At 40.5% G+C, this 20,561-nt stretch overlaps 1 protein-coding gene across 4 annotated transcripts in view; it reads right to left on the bottom strand.

Annotated features, from left to right (window-relative positions):
• Positions 1 to 20,561, bottom strand: part of PARD3B (par-3 family cell polarity regulator beta) — a 995,854-nt gene that overhangs the window by 100,054 nt on the left and 875,239 nt on the right. The window lies entirely within an intron of this gene.

The raw sequence follows: 20,561 nt of genomic DNA, 5'->3' as shown, positions 1-20,561 counted from the left end.
TAATCAAACAAACACAGTCACACAGTGTACATCATCCTGGAAAGTCACTTTTTGATCTTATTAAAGGAGCTGACATCTAAATGTGGAAGATTCAATAATGTAATTCAAATATGCTAGGAAAACCGTAAAATCAGTAATAAAAGTGAACAAAAAACGGTCTTTATGTAAATACATTTAGCTCTAAGGGCCAAAACATCTGACTTGGGATTAATAAATGCCTTTTGAGTGAAAAGGTAAGATAAGGTCCTGACTTTTAGAGCAATTAAAAGAGCCATCCCTTTTTTCTTACAATCATCTCCATAGAGTTTGTTTAAATTTTAATGCAGTTATTTCATTTTCTCCAATAAGAAGTTGCCAATTTGAGACCAGTTGTTTGACCTGAAGAGGGGACGTGGCACCGAGTTGGCGTGTGCCATTCTTCATGTCAGTGACACTGATGGATTTCTGGAGTGGGGGGTTGCATACATGTCAGCATTCGGGCCCACAGGGTATGGGGAAAGCGAAGAAGGCAGAAGCCACATCAAGAAGTAAAAATAAAAGTTAAAAAAAAAAACACACAAAAAAACGGGTGATAGTAGGATGTGCCATCTTCGTTACTTGTCCAAGATTCTCCTCTCTCTACTTTAGTCACTTCTTTCTCAGGAATTACAGTTTCTCCAGTGACTCATCTGTGCAACCCCAAACTGGTCAGCCAGTGGCTCCATTTTAGCTTGGATTTGTCACGAACATTTCAACAGAACCGACATCATGGGATACAATTCAGGGCCAGGAAATAAGAGGAGAATGCTAGGCACATTTCAATAACCATTCAACTTCTTTGGTTCATCTGAGACACAACTGAGTGTCCTATTGTGCCAGATCTTATGTTAAGATTTAGGAAAGTGAAGACAAACAGTTCATAGTCCTTGTCTGGAAAAAGCACATGGTCTGGGAGGGAGGGGACCGAAAGGCATATAGAAGGCTACAATCCAGGTGCTACAACAGCAGTCTAATAAGGGACCATGGGGACAAAGACCGCTTAAACTGACAGGGGGAGAGCAGGGCCATGGAATAAGATTATGGAAAGCTCCATGGAGGAGGTGACACATTAGCTGAGTCTTGAAAGATATATAGGTGTTCAACAGCTGGACAAGCGAGATGAGGAAATTTCAGGTAGAGAGAAGGACAATACAAAGGACAGCAATGAGAAAGCATCTCGCTTTGGGGGAACCAACGCAAATAAGTCCATGTGGGCAAGCAGTGATCCTCAGCTTCTTCTGTCCTGGCTCACACACATCTCAGGCAACACATGTTCCCTTCCCTTTCTCATTTAGGGAGCAAGTTAGAATGCAAATAGTGCTGGTGATTTCAGGGATATTTTGAATTTACTCTAATCAATGACAGAAGTAGATCACCTGCAAATTCGGGTACTTGAACTCAACTCATAGCAACGGGTTAATCATACGGACACTTGTGTTTGATGGGTAGGCAAGGACCACTGCTCCGGTAGATAGGGTAGAGGGGAGGGGACAGCGAAGAGGGACAGGCGAGGCTGAGAAGGGGAGAAAAGGACCCCTTGTGAAGAGCTGTGCATGCCAAAAGGTCCCCCCATATTAGAGTGGAGTTTTAGTTTAAATGAGACTTCACATTAAAGGAGATATCTGAAAGCGGCAGAAAGAAGTCATCTACTATTTGGTGTAAATTTTTGAAATTAGACTTGTAAACTCTAAAAAGAAAATGGTGAGTGAACATCTTTTGGAGGAAAAGCATTCTTCCCCAACTAGATTGTAAGTTAACTGGTGATGTCTTACAACATCGCTACAAAGTTAGCACAGGGTTCTGGGCTTCCTACACATTCTACAGACACTCAGCAGCCGATGCCTTTTATTAACAAAAGACCAACCCTTGGGGATCACATATCTTTATTTTCCTCCAATATGACTTAAAAACTCTCAAGACAGTTCTGTTTTTTTACTAGGCTTTTCTTAAAGTAAAAGTTTTTCAAGCAAAAAAGCAGAATCAGACCTATAAATACAAAGAACATTCCGGTGGTTGCCAGAGGAGAGGGAGTTGAGAGAGGGGCAAAATGGGTGAAGGGGACTGGGAGGTAGAGGCTTCCAGTTATGGAATGAAGAAGTCACGGGGATGAAGGGCACAGCATAGGGAACATAGTCGACGGTACTGGAATAGCATTGCATGGTGACAGATGGGAGCCACATTTGTGGGCGGGCACGGCACAACATAGAGTTGTTGAATCACTATGCTGTACCCCTGAAACTAAGGTAACATCTCTACTCAAATAAAAAAAAAAAGAAGTTTTTGAGCATTTGAAAAAGACAACAATAAGAAAAATAATGGAAGGTCCGACACGCTTTTCTGAACCCCGGGATGGCAGGCGGGGCAGCCCAGCGCTCTGCGGACCAGAGGCCCTTCCTCTTGAGGACTGTGAGCCGCCCGTGGCGCCTGAACGTAGTGCACGGGCTTCTGCTGATGACGTGATGTGTGCGCCAGGCTCGAGCTCGCCAGATGAGTTCAATCAACACTGTGCAAACATTGCATACATAATCTATTAGTTTACCCAAAGAAACTGAAGCACTGAATTCAAGCGGAATGAAGTCATCACTAATAAAAGAAAAAAAAAAAAAAACCGATAAGGCACTATTTTAAAACTCTCCACAAGTTTCCTACATTTGTGGTGAAAAAAAAAATCATACTCAGACTATAAACTATTCTTCCATATGCCTACAAATACATACATTTAAAAATATGGGTTCGATCAGATTTTAGTACTCAAATAGAGGGAATGGGGCAAGAATACAAAATCAGCTGTTTAGGATTCAGAAAAATCCCCTATGGCTGAAAGGAACATGACTATTTACTCAGAAAAGAAATCTGGCCTCAGAGAAAAAAAACAGGAAAAAAGTCTAGAAAGTCATGGACCATCTAAGTGCAAAACATGCTGTATCTTCTCCCTTGTGTGAGTATTTTAAAGAAGATGTGGGACATGGTGCAAACCTTTCATAAGGACCCAGGACTGCATCTCACTCTTATCTCTTTTTTTTTCTCTCCAGCCCTCATCCTGCCCTTAGTAACTATATCAGATTTTCCCCTTAATTATATTAAGTGTTTAATAATGAGCAAATTCTGATTTCATTTTTCAGCTCTTCTCTGCAGATAATACTCACACACTTACCAGGAAGTCAGTAAAAATGATATGCACAGCTATTGTGACCGAAGCAGTTAACTGGATCCCATTTTGTGTTGAAGATGTAGAAATTTGAAGAGGAACATAAAAACACCTTTGTCATAACAACAGCAATAATTATAATAGCTCTTATTTATGGACCACTTATATAACAAACATATTCATACAGGCTGTTACTCCCTCCACTTCCTGCCCAGAGCAGACCTAGGTAATCAATTACAGCATTCTTTCCTGATGAGCCTAGACATGGCCTTAGAATCCTTCTCAACCCAGAACTTCAGAAAGCCACTACCAATCTGCCAAAAGATTCCTTAGAAGCTTCAGAAGTTTCATCGGATTATGATGTCACTCAAATAGCCTTGCAACCATATAAAATCAGTCAAAGTATCAATAACCCTAACTCTAAGTTCCTACTTTGAAAATCAGGCTTTCTGTATTATTTGTTCACTGGATGAAGTAAAGGTTGGCCATTCTTACAAAAATTCCTATTCCACCTGTATTCATATGTAGATGGTTAGCGCCCCTCCTACTCTTTCAATGTGCTGAAATTTTATGTAAAATTAATTCAAAAAGTATAAAAAAACAGATTTATATTGTAGTGACTTCTTGTAAATGATACTGCTTATGCCTTTAAAGGTAGATGTATAGTTAAACAGGCTCTTCTTACTACATTTCCGAGCTGGACAGAGTTTAAAGGAGTTCAGAAACCATGTCCTTTTCGTCATAGTAATATATTCCCATATGCAGTAAACCTATAGTAATACATTTCCATATGCAATAAACATTGCAGTAAGGCATTATCTGCTACTTTGAGATCTAACCTTATTCTTCCTCTTCTTTATATTCTTCTAGTTTACAGTGACCTCAATTGAAGTATATTTTATTTATTTATTTTTAAAGATTTGATTAACTTGAGAGAGAGAACGAGTGACGGGGAGGGGGAGAGAGAGAGAGAAGCAGACTCCCCACTGAGCAGAGAGTCTGATGCGGGGCTTGATCCCAGGATCCCAAGATCATGACCTGAGCTGAAGGCAAACACTTAACTGACTGAGCCACCCAAGGGCGCCTCAATTGAAGTACATTTTAAAATGAGTGTTTGTTTGTGTATGCCATGGTCTCCTTCCATTATTGCTGCAGGCTGGAGAAAAGAAACTAACATGTATTAAGCTCCCATGATGCCCTAAGTTAGTATTTATGCTTTACATAGTTCATCTCATTTAATCCTCAATCAAATTTGTGAAGCTAACACAGTTAGTGACATTTCGCAGATGCCGGCACCGAGGCTCAAAGAAATTAAGTAGCACAGTTGGTGAATGGTGGACCAGGGGTTGTGTGACTTCAGGACCAGTGTGATTTCTACCATATCACGTTGCCTTGCAAGAAAGGCATTAAAATGCAGCAGGCATTTTGTAGCAGAAGTTCACAGGCATTTCAAGGCAGAGGGAATTTAGCAGAACACATTTATAGCCATGCCGTTTGATATTCTTTTATTTGCACAGAACTTTGCAATAAAAATAGAAATCGAAGTAGCTAAAGTAATAGAAATACATGCAATGAAGTCTGTATTCATTAAAGAATGATGTTGGAACAACTGCAGACTGAGATTTCTGGGTAATTAATATTACATCTCTAACAGGCTTATGTGGGAAAGTGGTATAAAAATGAATGGGGCGCAAAAGAGAATCAACATAAGACAGACATCCCACATGAAAGTGAAACTCTGGAGCAAGACCAGGACTGAGAGGCATCCAGGGCTGCTCCTGGTAAAATTCACCACTGACTGCACGAGAGGGCGTTGATCACTGGCAATGAACCATTGCTGGACTTGCGAATTAATCTGCAATGACTTTGTGTGTATGCTTAAGCAGGCACGCATGTAAATACATGCACCCTATGAGTAAATTGTATATAACTAATTCCAAAAAGCTGTGTCATTTTCAGAGAGCCTCAAGACATATGGTTCTCCATTTTAAAGAAGACGTGTTTGACTACAGAGTACAGCCCTCATTTGTAGGTACCATCCTGGGGTCCAGAATTGGTGATGTGGTTAAGAAAACAGTCTTCATAGAATGGAACCTTAACAGGAATGTTCCTACCTCGATGTGATAATCCTTACAAACTCACTGAATAAAATGATTTAAATTAGATGAATGCATGTGAACAATGATCAGTACACTAGGGAGTGTTTTTGAGTTTGGGGTTTGATAGAGTCTTTAACTGTGTATGAAGTTACTGTAAAAATGTTATTTTGATGCTTACCATAAAAAAATTTTAGTTACGTAGATATGGTGTTAATCTTTCTATACTTGCAATAAGGTGGAATTTTAAAAGTTTTCTTGAAAAGAATTAGTTTCCCAAAAAATACGGTGCAAAGGGAAACACCTTTATACCCTTTTAAGAATGCCAAGATGCTATTCTTTTCCCATTCCCCCTCACCCACCCCCCCCCCCCTTGGCAATGGGAAAGGTTGCTCATTTTGTCTTTTTGCATTTAAGGACTGAAAAATCATCAGTTTTCAACTTCAAATTTAGTAGTACCATAGTTTTGCCTTAGAAAACAGGGCATATGTATATTTTTTTCAAAGTATGAACACAGTCCCCAAAGTACCTGAGATTCTGTGGCATTCACACTCTTGATGATATAAATATAATAAAACCTGACTGTCTATATGCAATATCATTTTACTTTAAATCCCAAACTAGGTTCTAGAAAAGAATATTCCCTTGAATTCAGATAGTCATGGACACAACTGTTACTTATTTTTTGTTGGTGATAAAGATTTGTGTCAAATGAAACATTTGGGAGATTCTTATAAATGCACTCAGGATCATTAATTCAAAAGCATTTTGAAGATTTGTGGAAACTATAGCCCAACAGCACTTATACTAATACTCTACAGATTTAATATTCTACAATGAACATACACTTATATAGTGTGCCCATATATACTAAAGGAGATTTAATAATAAACAGTGGCTTTTAATGGGGCTTAATGCCATAGAATTCTTCAAGTGATATTTTAGTCCTGAATAGTTCTGAAAATTATCCAGTGTAAATATCCAGTGAAAATTATGATTAGGTAAATTTCCCTATCTTTCCCATGCTCCCAATTTCTTATAAAGGATACCTATTTTTTCAAAGGTACATTGACAAGTAAGGCTTTTTTCAGTTTAGTTCAGTGAAATTTGGGGACCCATATCTGACTACCCATAAACAACATTTGGGAATTCTTTCTAATTTCTTCCCAAATTCACCATCACTATGTATGATGGTTTCCCCCATTTGCAATTATTTTTGCAAGAAAATTTCCCCAAATAACAAGAGTATGCCTTTTCTCATACAGACATTTAATTTCTATCAGATTTAAGTTATCTTGTTGATCAAACAATGACTCTAAATTAAGAACCCTTTGCTTACCACAACTGCCTAAAAATTCCTATGTTAAGAGTAACGAGTTTAGAGAAAGGGTAAATAATATTAACAGAAAAATACAATTTTCACATCCAGAATCTCCTCTATTTTGAGGCCTATTTTTGTTAATTATCTCTGACATACTACTTAATAGGTAAAGAATCAATGCTCAGACATCTTAAGAGAATATTTAATGTCACATAGCAAACTGGTGGCAGAATTTGGAAAAAAGAATGTGCTTATGCTAATACATAACTTTGAAAAGTATGCATCTGTATACATTTCTAAGAGCTCAGAAAAAATGACTCCTTATGCCTGGATCCTGTGGAGAGGCTGCAACACTGGTCCAGAGAGGTTGATAAGCAAGTAAGGTCATAAAGACAATGACAAAACCAGAGGCAATGATGTATTAGCTCAGCCTGTAATCCGGAATGTGGTCCTTGCCCCAGCCATCCCGAGGCTGCCTGTGGCATTTTGACCCAGATGCCACAATCTGACAATGTGACTTGGCCTACCTGGGCTCCTGATTTTGCCATGGCAACCTGAGTCTGACCTTTTGTCTTTCTCAACATGTTTTCTGCTTTTAGCATCTGTTCCCTTTAAGATCCTCGTCTTGGTATTTCCATCCCTTGGTTGGTGGAACTGACCTTCCGACTCCTATAGCTTGAAGATTTGTCCTGGAAATCTTAACCCTGGACTGGACCTTGACCCCAATGAATCAAACCTTAGTGGAAATAAAGGCCCCCTTCCCTTGGCACTTTTGATTGCATAATGGTAGGCATTTCCGCTCACACCACGAACCGCAGCTACCATTTACTGTTGAAAGTAATATCACTGATGCATGAAGGACAACTTTCTCCCCTGTGATTGATTGTTGTGACTGAGAATCTCACCAGATCAATGTCATCTCCTTTTCTGATAAAAGGCATTGCTCTACCTTTGCTCTTTATCACTTGAGACAACGCGAGGCCCCTCTCTAATCAGAACATTCTGCTTCTCTATCTCCCATTTCTAGCAAAAGTGGAAATTTCTTTGGAGTGACACTGTTATCCACAATTCAACAACACACAAGTCATTATTCACAGCTTCAACTCGTCATCAGAAGCCCGTAACACATAATTGCATTATTCTGATACTGTACAATGACCTTCTGGCTGTGTTCAAATTTCAGAAGCCAGTTTTGCCATTAGTCACAAAATACCCATTTGAGTTATTCATATTTTGAATAGCATTCTAATATATTTCCAATGCAGTGCAGTGTTTTTGAGCCTTAAGTGGTTTACACAAATACTGGACACACTCAAAGTTATGTATAAGCATGTGATACACAAAGTCTTGAAATATTTTGCCAATTTTATTAACAACACAAAGTATGTGGGGGTCACAGAAGGAATTTATCAAGTGTTTCATATGGCAATTTTTGTTTCTTAAGAAAGATTTTAAAATGTGGTTGAAAAGTTCATGCTGGAGGGCTGAAAAAGTAGCCCTTCATTTCTACTCTACATCTTTGCAAAACAAGCATGCATAGATGCGAAGAAAAATACATTTGGACCAATTTGGAACTGTGAATCCATTATGTCTTCTGTTAAAGATGATAAATAAACCATGCTCTGCACTATAATTCAAGTAGTTACAGCTGTTCTTACATGGCTGAGGTATAGGGACATTGTACCATTTAACTGTATTTAACTGATGCACCAAATCTTTAAGCTTAGACAAAAATGAGGGCCTGGGGCAAACAGCAATTTACATAGTGATAGTGTTTCCATTGGCCCTTCCATATAATGAACATGTGGTGGGGAACATGAACTGAGTTGGTTTTCCTAAGCTGGTGTCAGTTCCCAAGTGTCTCTCATTGTCTGCTTCACATTGTGCTGAAGAGGATTCCAGTATTTTTTTTTTTTTTATTTGACACACAGAGAGAGACAGCGAGAGAGGAAACACAAGAAAGGGGAGTAGGAGAGGGAGAAGCAGGCCTCCCGCCGAGCAGGGAGCCCGATGTGGGGCTCGATCCCAGGACCCTGAGATCATGACCCGAGCCGAAGGCAGACGCCCAACCAACTGAGCCACCCAGGCGCCCCGAGGATTCCAGTGTTTTAAGATATGCATGACTTATACAACCTGGCCCCTTATATGTGAACCAAACACTTCAGCTGGTGTTCAACCAATGGAATAGCCATCTGATGCAGTGCTAAAAGAAACTGTGTTGGATGGGTACAGTGAAAGATTATAGGTAGGGTCCAATAGAGCACTCTTCAAAAGTGTTTTTCAAGGTTAATTCTGACTATATACAACTTTCATCTCCTTTAATGGCTCTAGAAACTAACCTTGAGACATGATTCCACGTTAAACATTACAAGTTTTCTTGAACAGCTTTATGGTCCAAAAAAAATTAGCAAAACATTGATAAAAAGGTAAATGGAAGAAACCTATAAAACTTGTATTATTTTGACTCTTATTCACATTCTTGAGTTGGATGAAAATGACTTAAATAGAAATAAACTTTTGTTGCTTATACAGTACTTGAGCAAATTAATGATGCGCACGCACACACACACACCTTCCCAAAGAAATTCTCACCAATAATTGCAGGACTTGCAAGATAAAATTATTACATTCTAGGCTTAAATCAAACACAGCCTGAGTTTTAGGAATACATATCTGACATTTAGATGTGGATTAAACTTTCAGGGTCAATTCTGGGAAAAATCAGCCTTTGTGGGCTGCAGGCCATAAAACCTTGGGACTTCCATAGGCCCCTGTGAAATTCGTTCCTCCTCAGAGGAAACAACATAGAAGGTCTGTCTTCTCCCAGGGGATCATGGAATGCCATCAAAGGCCACTGATTCCTGACAGCTGGACATCTTGACCTTTCCTTTCAGACAATAAGGAAATAAAGCCTAATTGACTACAGAATTTTAGAGATTCTAAATGATTTAGTGCATGGACGGTAGTTGTTTTGTTTTTGTTTTTTGGGTTTTTTTAGAGGATAATATCAGTCAGGAAAGGCTATTGTATGCTGTGGTAACCAAGTGTCAGTAGATTAAAACAGTAATTACTTACTCACATTACAAGACTTTTTTTTTTCCCCTTCCAAGAGAAGGGGTTGAGAAAATAATTAAGGTGACAAAGAGAAAAAAATATTTTTAAAAAACCCGTTTTTCAATTGAAAGCAGCTGAAGATTATGATTAGGAGCTCATACTAAATGTCAGGAGACAAAACCTTCTAAATGCATGCGATATGTAAGCTAGTCCTTCCCTTCACACGCAGTAAAGGCATATAGAATAAGTTGTCCAAACAGCCACCATGAACGCATGGGTCACATACGGATGTGACTGTGGGGCAGATCCTAATTATCACATATATGGTGCTAAATCATACGAGCTCATAAACATAGAATTCGATATGCAGTATTCTGATATGATTAGCATAAAAGCAATTAAGTCCAAGAACTTATTGAGAACATGTTTTGATATTACCTCAATTCCTTTCGTTCCTTTTACACCTATAAGCATGAATGCTGAGCTCTTCCGCAATTTTAAATAGGGTTATAATAATTACCCAATCCAAATAGCTTCTCAGTTTCAAAGAGCCACATGAAAAGTTAACATATACTTAGGTCCCAGAGGGTGTCAGATCCAAGAATATCCCACAGCTCTCATTTACCTGGGTGTAAAGTGAGCTCTCGTGACCCTCTAACCTCATGTTGACCTCCTGACATGAGGGATTTATGGGATAGAGACAATGTATATTGTCATCTCCTATGGACTGTTTCAGTTGTTTTTAAAAGATGTTCAGATTCTTCCAAATGTTTTTTAGGAGCATGGTGATTTTCTTTTCAGCAGGGAATAGAAAGTAATAAATTGGTACCAAACTTAGATCAACTACTTTTATAAAAGTTTTCCAATAATCCTCTGAATGTTTTCAGATGTGTACATTTATTTCAACTTATATTTATTTATCTTAAATATTGCCGTGTCCCTGGCCCTGGTGATGTAATGGTGATTAAGACCCAGACCCGACCCTCAGGGATTTCATAGTCTTGTTGGGGGAGATGGAGATAGAAGTAAATAATTACAGTGCAATGTGGCAATTATTCTGAGGAAGTATCATGAAGGCTAATGAAGTCCTGCAGTAGCTCAGAGGAGAGGTGATTAGCTCTGCTTGTGGAGGCCAGGAAAGGCCTGAAGGAGAAAAAGAGAGCAAGGATAAGGAGTGGGGGACTGGGTATGCCGGTGGAAGGCAACTCGGGTGCCAAGGGATGGCAACACGAAAGGGCACATGGTCAGGTACGGCAGAAGTGTAGAAGGTGGGGGGAGAAATTCTGGGAAACGGAGCTGGTAGGACTTGAACAGCTCCACCTGCCAGTCTTTCCAGAAGGGACAATGGATGGGGAATCACTGGAGGATTTCAAATAGGGTAGGAGTCATCATCAGAGTTATTCTCTCTATCAGGATAACCCTGGGAGAATCTTACTGTCTCTGACCCCACATCTCATCACTGTGAAAGGAACCAGCTGACCTCGGTGGGTATTTCTTTCACTTATATTCGATCACTTCTTGGGTGTGTGTAGAGTTGAAGCTACATGGTTGACCAAACCATTGGCAAAAGTCATCTTCTATTTCTATTTCCCCGATTGTTGGGTACTGTGCCTGGAGGGCCACTTTTTTCAAGGCAATGGGACTTTGTGCCTTTCTTCCAACTTGAAAACCGAACATTCCCAAACCAGAGAGCTCTTGTTTAACCAGGAACATTAGCTGGTGATGAAGCATGACGCATTGTTAATATAGTGATAAATTTCCCATTAGGAACAGGGCACTGGCTGCCAAATCAGAGGGCAAAAAGTTAAAAAAACAAAACAAAGCCAATGAAACCAACCCATTATGGGTTGACAAAGACTTTTATTTTCACTGGCACTTTAAGGGAAAGTAGTCACAGAATCTTAATTAATAAATAGCCATTGCTCCATTCAGGCGAGGTAATGGTAGTGCCTGAGTGTCTGCCATGGAGCAATTTGTAGCTGTCTTCTTGATCTGAAAAGTGAATGAGTCGTCGACTATCAAAGAAGAGGGGAAATTAGGCACTATGCTGCTGACAATTGAACTCTATAAATAACCCACAGTGAAAATGAATAAAAAACATGCCTTCCCCCAGCTTTCAGTAGCCTCTCGACAGTATGACAGTTGCTAGTTTTTTCAATAAACATGATGTCAATTACGCCTTTTATCCATCATGGCAAAGTCACGTGTGGGGAATAATCGAGTATCTTTTTTTCCCCCCCCGGCACTTCATATAACAATGCTTTCCTGTTTTATTTATAACATACTGAGGCAAAGCAGCTGTCTGATCTGTAACCTATATGTTGTATTGACTCTATTCCTTCTTACGTCTTCCCTAGTTCCAAAAGCTTTACTGGCAACAGTATTTTAGTCAGCTCTCAATTAGCTGCAGAAATAGGTTTGGAAGGACATGAAAAATAGGCACTACAGATGACTTCGAAAATTCTCATTTAAACCAACAACTTTAGTTTCTTTCCCAGTGAATGTTTTCCCAGAGCTGTAAACAATCCCCCAATTAATTGACTTAAGTTGCACATTCGATTCCATGCCCAGCCCCTCATTTGGTTAAGGTACTAATGAGCAGAAAAAAGGCCAAAAGGCAGGCAGGACTTAGAAAAACAGAAGCGCTACAAAGACTCAAATGGGGGAAAACAGAATTTGGATGGTTGAGAGTTAACGACCCAGGAAACATTCCCCCAAAGGATTTACTGTGTTCTTAGAGAAATGTAACTTTTCAGATTAAAAAGTAACAGGTATTGGTTTTCCAAGTGAATAAACTGAAAGCAAAATGCTATGTGGGGCACAGTTAGAGAGTTAATGAGTATTCACATATCCAGCTAAAAGACGCTTGTGGGTGACTGTATGTTTTTCCTGAATTATGCTATTTGTCATGAACTTTATTACTATTCATTCCACTAACAACAATTTTTTTTCTCCCTATTTGCAGATGTATTAAGTATAGTCATTCAGATGTCATCAATTCATCATTTGTTAAAGGAAGAAATGGAAGGGAAGCTGAAGAACTTGTTGAATGGCATTGCGTTATTTTGCGCATTCTACATTAAGATGAAAGAAGGAGGTATCACGTTTTCTTTGAGATAGTTCCTACTCAACAACAAAATCATCTTTTATCCAAGTGTAAACAAGCCCACTAGCTAGAAGCTTTTTTTTCCTCCCAAGTTCTACATAAAATATAAGCCAGAAGGCTTAAATTGAATCACTATATTATTTCTTTATTACTTACCTTGACTTTTTTTTAACTGAATGTTCCTGTATATCTAAGAGAGCTTCTAAATTTATAAACTACAAAAAGAAGGGGAATTATCTCCTCTTCTTCAAAGAAGCTTTTTAATACTATATCCAAAATATCTGGGGAATTGGAGGGAGAAAAAGGAGAGTGGGGAGGGGGGAGGGGGCAAAGAAAAGAGCTAATGGTCAAAATGCATCCTTATAATAAAATGAGCTTCTTAATGGATGCTCACTACAGGAATAACATTAATTCAGTATTAGGACTTTCACTGGAAAAATATGAATGTAATTTATCTTTTTAACTGTCAGCTGCATTTCTAAAGCTCCGAAGTCTGTAGCTTCCAGGGGCCTTTTGTCTTTCTGCCATGGCAGGAATATCTTGGACAGCTGTAAGAGCTTTCTAAGCCATCTTTCTCAAAATCCATTAGCTAATTCAAGGAACCTAATTAGAGCTGCCATTTTGATGGAGCATACTGAATGCTTAGTACAAACTAGTAACACCATCAATGTTTATTAGAAATCACAAAACCCAAAGTGCTCCATTCCCTATGAATATTAATGGGAATAGAGCAAACAAAATATTTATTAAAACATATGCTTAATACCATCACAGTTTACAGAGAGATATGGAGAGAGAGAGAGGCGCACGCTTGAATTTGAAGGCATGTGCCCATGAACACACAATAAACCAAGATTTATATTTAAGCAGCATGTAATCATTATTTGTATGCCCCTCCCACTTATGTCCCTTGGTTTTGCACCCTGGAATTCAACAGCTCACAGCTGGGAAGACAGATGTAAGTCCAGAGAAGTCTGAAGAAGGGGGTGGAGGGAACCTATTTTTTTTTAAACAGCTGCTGAGTGCCACAAATTCTTGTCAGTGGGGAAATAAGCCTTGCTTCTCTATAAAATCAGCAGCATGATGACATCAGTACTTTCTACCCTCATCTAAATGAGGGTATCACCAAATCAATCCAGCTGGCTATGATCCCATGTACCCACCCTGGGAGAGTTTCTGCCAGGGCATGGCTCTGAATTAAGTGGTGCCTAAGGCTTGATGTAATCCTGCTGTTACACAGATCGGGCCCCCATTGCCCGTGTCAGCACAGGTATAGACATTCGCACTTCTGCAGAGGCCCAGAAGACTCTATTCCTCATTCTCATCTCTCAATAGCAACAAAAACCCTTACAAAGTGTTACTGTCCAGGAGCCCCTACTCGCCTCTCAAGCTGTTGCCTTCTGTCTCTCTCTTTCCCTCTTTTCACTAGACTTTTGAAAAGAATGGTCTGTGGTCTCCTTTTGTTATCTCCATCCTCTCCTTTGGGTTGATGACAATCTGGTGTGCACTTTCACCACTGCCGAAACTGCTCTCTGGAGGCTCCGCAAGACCCCAGCCTCCCTGCGGGACTGGACGTTGGGCAGCAAGTCTCTTGCAATTCTCTCTTTGTTTCCTTCTTACTTCTTCAATCTCATCGGTTTCTTTCAATGTCCCTCTAAACACCAGCCTTCTCTAAGATTCTCTAACCCCTTCTTACCCAAATTTTCGCCCCTGGGGATACTGTTGACTCCTTGAGCTGTGATTCTTATATTCCTTCTCATGTTCACTCATTTACTGAGCCATCAATTCCACAGATGATCACTGGAGTGCCTCATTTGGGACAAGTCCTCAACACAGCCTTCCTACATGAAGATATGCATCCCTAGCTGTGATACTTTAAGGGAACTCCAAAGACCATGCTCAGTCCTTGCTCCACATGTGCACCTGAAATGTATCAACATCTTAACACTCGACTGCTCCAGAAACAATCTCTTTACCTCTCCCCTAAAATCCACTTTCCCTCCTATTGTCCTGGCTTTTTAGTTCCTTCTTCATGCTCATCAAGGCTTGAAACAGTGATTAGCATTCAGAGGACAGGCTACCTTGGGGAAGTTATATAACTTCTCTATCTGTGAAATGGGGATAATGATAGTAAGACCTTAGAGAGATTTCATTTAAAGTAGTCAGAATGATGCCTGGCACTTGAGAAGGACTCAATGAGCAAGCTACCAAGCTATTGGTATCAATATTTTTTATATTATTGTTAGCTTCTTTTCTCTCATGTATACTACAACCGATCGGTTGTAATCAGTTGCCTCTACTAATATGCCCCCCCACCCCGCCCAAGCATTCCTTCTTATAAGCCTAGTTCATACACTCGTTGTTTGGACCATGATAACAGCTTGGCAACTATTTTCTCAGCTGGGACTCTGTTCTAATCAGCTGTCAGGTTAGCCCTCCTAAGGCACAGCCCTGCTCGAGTCATTCTCTTGCTTTAAGAACCTCTCCGCTCTCTTCCCATTGCCTACATCTCCAAGCCAGCCTTCCTCCCCTCTGGCCCCACTTGCAGTCTGGTTTTTAGGGAAACTTTTATTCTTCCCTAAACTCACCCTCAGCTTTTACCCATACCCCTTCCTCCATGCCTTTGTCCATACTACCTTTTCCACCTGTAATTATGTCTCCTCCTTCTTAAACAATATAATTAAGATGATAGCAGTCTTTACTTTAAAAACATCCACTATCTTGTCATTATGTGTGGATTCAGTCTCAAGCCACTCCCCAAGGTCCACCTGGTCGCTCTTCACTGAACTGGACCCTGTCTCCCTCTGAGCTTCATCTGTCATTAACCATACCCTACTGTGCTCAGCAGCTTCCTTCTTATTTCCCCTATCCCTTGGACAGCCCAAGCTTGTCACAGCTCTTCTGCCTCAAGTGTTTCAGGGCATGGTCTCCCTTGCCAGGGGCGGCTTCTCTGGCCACCTAGTGTGAAGACCCTTCAAGTCACTCCCTACCCAGTCAGCTTGTCTGTTTCCTTGTAGCACTGATCACTCTCTGAACAGATCTTCACTATTTATTTGTTCCTTTATCTCTGTCTGCCTACCTCTAGAAGAATATAAGGTGTGAGAGTGGGGGCTCTGTATGACATGTTCACAGGTGTTTCTCCCATGTCAGTGCTTGGCAGAGCAACTAAAGGAATGAATCTCTACCTGGGAAATCCTTCAAGATTCTTACATTCACTCAGCAAATACTTACTGAGCACCTCCTATTCACTAACAATGCTTCTAGACCCTAGGAATATGGAGGGGAGGAGCACAAGATGCATAACCTCAGGGCCTTATATTCTAGTAGGGGAGACAATACACAAACCAATGGGAAAAGATATCAAGCAGTGGTAAGTGCCACCCAGATTCTTAAGATACAATATGGTGACAAGATAGCCACTGGGTGGCTACTTTAGATTGAGTTGTCAAGAAAAGCCTCTCTCTTTGAAGCAAAGGTATGAATTATAAGTAGAAACCATCCAGAAGCATCTCAGTGAAGAGCATTCTAGAGAGAGAAAATAGCTAAAGCCCAAGCCCTAAATTAGGAGGGAATGACTTTGATGAGCTAAAGGAACAGAAAGAAAGTACGTATGGCTGGAGCTAAATTCTCAAGGGATAAAGTTGTAAGTGACAAGGTCAAAGAGATTGGCAAGGCTGAAATCATACATGCTTTGCAGGACCTGGGCAGATCTTTGGATTTGACTTCAGGTGAAATGAGATGATATTAGAAGATTTTGAACCAGGAAGGAACATATCTAATTTAAATATTTAGCAGACAACTCTGGCTTTTCCATAGGAGACAGAAGAGAGGTGGCTGCAGAAATACAAGTGAGGAATGATGGGAGACTGGCCTAGGTGGTGGTCGTGGAGGTGGAGAGAAACAGATGAATTCAGAAGCATTTTCTCCCAAGCATAGGCTATTCCATGGACTTTTCCTGGCAGAAGACAGTCTTTCCTGCCTTGGAGTCCCCACGGTACTTGGTACCTATATGATGGCCCTTACCTTCCTCTTCATGGCATTATGATCATTCATATGTTTTATTTAGTTTAAATCTTTTGTTTAATCCCCAACCACTCGTGGCTAAGCAATGATCCTTCTTGTGCCTTCTGTAGAACTTGGTACATTGCCCTCACCTGGAATGTAGTCAACAAACAAATTTTTTTGTGGGAGTTGAAAACAAAAAAGTGATTTGACAAAGCGAGCCAGGAGAAGTGGTAAGGAAAAGGGAGAAACCATGTGCCATTTCAGGGTGGGGGAGGGTATAGGCCTGGGGGCGGGGAGTGTGTCCAGGAGAGGTTGCAGGGCTGCGACCACTCGGCAGCACCTCAACGGCTGCCTGGAGCCTCCTTCCCAGGCTCAGAAGCTGAATACAAGTCCATCCCTCATGGTTTTGTGCAAGCTACTCTGCCATTTCTAGGCATTGCACAGATAGCTCACTATTTAAAGAAATGACAAGTTTTTGAAGTTCTGTCCATTGCATCATATTTTCATGGCTTCCTGTTTTCAGCCAGCAATTGCTGTAACATCTTGGTGCCATCCACTCCCATAAGAACTGCCTAGGCAAGTGGCAGTGCACTTGGCTTATTAATGCTCATGGAATATATCTGTGCTGAAACGGGGCTATTGGAAACCTTTTCCATGCTATTTCATACTAAATATGGCATGCACATTTCTAGGTGAAACTGTCCAAAAGCAGAGAATGTCCAAACTCAGACCTTTTAAAAAGGTAGGCTAGCACCATTTGCTGACCTTTAACTTTGAATTAAATTCAGTTCCTCATTCTCACTAAAACCTAATTGCCAAGTGGCACTCTACTCTGATTAATAAAGTTTTCTAATAAGCATATCACTTGCTAGTACTCTGCCAAAGTAGCTGAAATCTTGAGCAGGGCTAAAGGGAGAACTGCCAAGTGGAAATATTACATTCTATATCCAGTAAAATCAAAAGCATTCTTCTTGTTGTTAAGTCAAGTCCAGCTCCGGGGAAAAGAGAGTGGACTATGATGTTATGAATGGGATACAGTCACTTCCCAGGAAGTCAGTCCAGCAGAAAACTTAGCTCTCAACCTGATGCTCCAGGTTAATTTAGAATCCAACAACCCCCATTTTGAAGTCCGCCAATTCATATTTTCAGGAGAAACTGGTTGGATCTAGCAAACGGATTTAGGGACTTGGGAAGAAGGACACGGAGGTAGGTTTTCTCAGGGTAACTGGGAAGCCCTTAGCACTTACCCATTGCCTTTAGGCTGATGCCTGAACTTCAACCCTAGTTCAACTCAAGGCTTTGATCTCCCTTAAAACATGGGTGGTATGGATGTCTATCTCTGTAAGTGAGTTAATGCTCTGTGGACAAGTTTCAATGCCAGGAGGGAAAATGGCAGAACCTAAGGGCCTTGGAGACCTGGTAGGTGATTAGGTGAGGTGGCCTGGGGCTTTCCAAACAACACCCCTCTGAGTCTAGCCCTGAGTTGGGATATTTCTGGTCCTGAAGACCGGTTACTGATGGCCAAAAGGAATTATTGAGTGTCTACTGGATACAGAGTGCTGGCCTTTGCACCAGGGTTCAAGAACAAAATTAGGAAACCTCCCTCAGAGAAACCAGAAAGCCTCTCCCTTTCCATCTGTTTTACGAACACTCACCTCCTTGCAAACACACTCATAGTTCAACAACGGTAATTCAGGCAGATGGATATTGGTTCCCACACTGGAGGGCTCTATACTGAAATCTTAGGGACCATAAAAATTGAATTCCTTCCTTCTGACCTCCCTAGACACAGGAACAAGAAAGAGAGGCCAACATCATGTGCTTTTAAAGTGTTTTTTACTGAGCAAGAGTCTGACAACAAGGAAGATGTCTGTTTACCTCTGGAATGCTTTTCAGCTGTAGCCATTTTATTGCTTTTGTTAAAACCAATGCCTCCAATTTTTCCACTTGAGATGTTTAGACATATTCCACAACTGCACACTTCAGGGCGGCTGAACGTTAAAAGAGGATTCATACAGTTGAGGTATGACTCAAATTTTGTGGGAGACGGCAGCTAGCATGGCAAAGGGAGTGAACCTATAAAAAATTCAGGAGTAACGTTTCCATACACATCCTCCACTCTGTACCAAAGAGAATATTCAGAGTCGCTGGAAAAATACATAAGCCAGACTCCGTGCCGGTGTGCTGATTCGCTCATAAAATAGTTTCGATAACTAATCACGTAATAACCTGAAGCATATTCCTTGTTGTTTTAAAGGGGCACATGCAGTGAAAGTGCAAAAGGGCACATTTACAGAGTTCAGAACTAAGTCCTCCCACAGGACTTCACGTTGAGGCTTGACACCCTGCAATTTGACCAACAAAGGCCAGACATACAGTTACTGAATTTTGTTTGAAGTGCATCTTCACGTGGCACCAACTTGGAATCCACCCACAAATAAACAGAAATGGGGAAACATGGTGGCCCCGGGACAAGCAACAGATGTTTTCATGATGCCACCAGAACACACATGGCAAAAGGTTAATATGTTCGAGAGAAAAAATGTTAATGCTGGAACCACAAAATAACATGAGACAAATGGCACGATTAGGAGATGAACTTCACAGCTAATAAATTTGATAAATGATTCCTTGGTTTTACAGGGAGATAAAAATGGTTCACGTGGGACCTAAAACCAAAACTTTACTTTCAAAGTCTTGTGCATACTGTAACTCTAATAAGACGATAAAATATGGTCATGCTAAGTGGAAAAAAAAAAAAAAAAAAAAAAAAAAGGACCACAAGGTAGATGGTCCAGCGCTGGAATCACTATGCGATGCATATAAAACATTTTCAAAGAGGTCCAATAGACGTAGCATCAGAACTCTCCATTCCACATTCATCCTGCTGGGGTTTGGTGCTTGGAAAAGTCACAGGCGACTCAGAAATGCACGCATTAAGGACCGTGATTGAAAACAAATGGAGTGAGAAGCCTACTTAACATGGTTTTCCGCTAGTGATTCTTTTAAGGAAAAAAAACTAAAAAGGAAACGTCACCATTTTACCTAATGCATTTGTTAGAAAAATGTTAAATTAAGTCATTTGCAGTCAAAATGAAAAAATTGGAGGTCTGCCTAGGTGCACCGTGGCTCACCCTACACACGTTCCCACAACGTGTGGTCTGGCTAAGGAGATAGCTAATTGACTATTATTCCTTCCATTGCTTGTCCATTAGGATAAATCCAGCTTGTGGACACTGAACCTTGCAAAGACAAAGAGCTGAATTAATTTCGTACTTCTACAGCGCTTAATAAATCTGACACTGTCTGGTGGTTTTCTTCATTTTCGACCACCTGACAGCTACTGTGATCTCAAGTTTCAGAGAATCTATTTTCGGGTGTAAAATTAACAGCAATAAAACAAGCTAAATGGAATATGACCAAATCACAGAGTTTGTCCTATCATGGAATTTCAAAAAGAGTCTTGGAAGCATGTTGGAGAGGATTCGTATTCTGTGCATAAATTCAAAAGGCTGCTCAGAATCAGAGGCATTCATTTAATATCAAAACAAATATGATGCCACTTCATTTGCAGAAGCAAGCAGCATTCCTATCACCAAGGAGCAGCCCTGTATGGTCGAGGCTCCTCACGGTAAATGCTCAGGACCTTTTCTTTCTTAGGCTGACATTTGTATTGAATCAAGTAAGTTCTTCTTCATAATTTTTCTTTTCTAATGGATTTCCCCCCCTATATCTGTTTGCGGCGGGCGGGGGGGGGGGGGGAAGAAAAGCAGAGGGCAGCAAAACCAGCCTTAAGTGCTTGGCAAATGATCT

This window comes from Halichoerus grypus, chromosome 4, assembly GCF_964656455.1.
Source record: "Halichoerus grypus chromosome 4, mHalGry1.hap1.1, whole genome shotgun sequence".
NCBI classification, from domain to species: domain Eukaryota; kingdom Metazoa; phylum Chordata; class Mammalia; order Carnivora; family Phocidae; genus Halichoerus; species Halichoerus grypus.
The sequence above is the reverse complement of the archived record's forward strand: the minus strand, read 5'-3'. Positions and strand labels throughout refer to the sequence as shown.